The 1,363-nt window shown below is 39.4% G+C and overlaps 1 pseudogene; it reads left to right on the top strand.

The window, feature by feature from the left end:
* Nucleotides 1–457: 457 nt before the first annotated feature.
* LOC135268493 (5S ribosomal RNA) lies at nt 458–574 on the top strand (annotated as a pseudogene).
* Nucleotides 575–1,363: the final 789 nt, after the last annotated feature.

The following is a 1,363-nucleotide window of genomic DNA, read 5'->3' as shown; positions in this document are numbered from 1 at the left end:
ATTTTAAAGGATTGTTACAATATTGCTTTTGAAATTATTTTGCTAGAAGTGACTTATGATAAAATTACATTTGGCTCTGATTGTACTGCATTAATCATAACTTATGGATTCTTGCAAAGTGAGAAAATATAACCTAAAATTGTTCTCATGCATCATGACTTTTTTTATGAATTCAAATTTTAACAATTAATGAAGTTGACATAGGTTATGCATTTGTAGGCATTTAATTAAAATTTAATTAAATATTTATTAATTTTCACTTTGCAGATTTCTTTTTTGTTTTGGAGCTTATGGTTTTCTCAGGTCAGACATATTTTCAGAAGGCCCTGTAGATCTGCAGATCCTTGGCATTATGTCTTTGAGTGCTGTGGATAAAACGGCCACACCACTGGAAAAATTTACCCAATACTCTTATCTTTTTAGCTGTAAAGCTCAACTAGCATCACACACTCAGAAAATCTAAAGCCTTCACTCTGAACGCACCTGATCTCGTCTGATCTTGGAAGCTAAGCAGGGTCGGGCCTCGTTAGTACTTGGATAGGAGACCGCCTGGGAATACCGGGTGCTGTAGGCTTAAAAATAAATAAATAAAATAAAAAAAGAAAATCTAAGGCCTTGCAATTAGCAGCCCCTATCCCTCTTGAAAGATATATTTGTTATTGCTGTTGATTTTGTGTATCCCTTTACATGTTGTGGAAATATAGAACTGATAAAACTAAATCCTTCATGTGAGAGAATTCTACCCTTTTGAAATAATGTTTCTTGTCATATTAAGTTCCTAATCCCTAACCAGCGAATATTTGCAGCCCTCAGCCAATCTACATTAGCTGCTTTTATGTAGGTGGAACATTGTGAAAGATACCCCTTCTGGCACAGAAGGAAGTGTACCAGCAGTTTGGCCATCACCACCTGCTGTCTCTACAGCTAAAACACAGCCAGAATTTGACTGGCCTTCACCACCTCCTTTGCTGGCACCTTGTCCAAGCCCCAGTGGTCTCTGGCTGTGCTATTTCACTGGGTCCTAATTGGTCTCCTGCTCAGGGCTTGCTCTTTTTCAGTCATTTTTCAACACCACAGCCAGAATGGTGGTCAAACTAATGTCTGGTCATGTCACTTCCTTGCCATCCACCTTCATCTTTTCTGTCTCATTCCACATAGAAGCCAGACTCTCCAAAAGATCTCACAAGATCTAGGTCCTTTTTGCTTTCTAACCTCTTCTGCTATAGTCCATCTGTTCATTCCCCTGCAGCTGTGCTGACCCCTGTGCTGTTTCTGGAACGTAAGACTCTTCTTCTGGTCCTTCATACTTGAGATTCCCTCTGCTTGGCACCCTATTCTTGCAGTTGCTGACACAGTTTTTGCC

Source organism: Aotus nancymaae, unplaced genomic scaffold, assembly GCF_030222135.1.
Source record: "Aotus nancymaae isolate 86718 unplaced genomic scaffold, 86718_ANA_hifiasm-v0.15.2.pri h1tg000040l, whole genome shotgun sequence".
Classification (NCBI taxonomy): domain Eukaryota; kingdom Metazoa; phylum Chordata; class Mammalia; order Primates; family Aotidae; genus Aotus; species Aotus nancymaae.
This window is presented reverse-complemented; position numbering and strand designations above follow the sequence as displayed.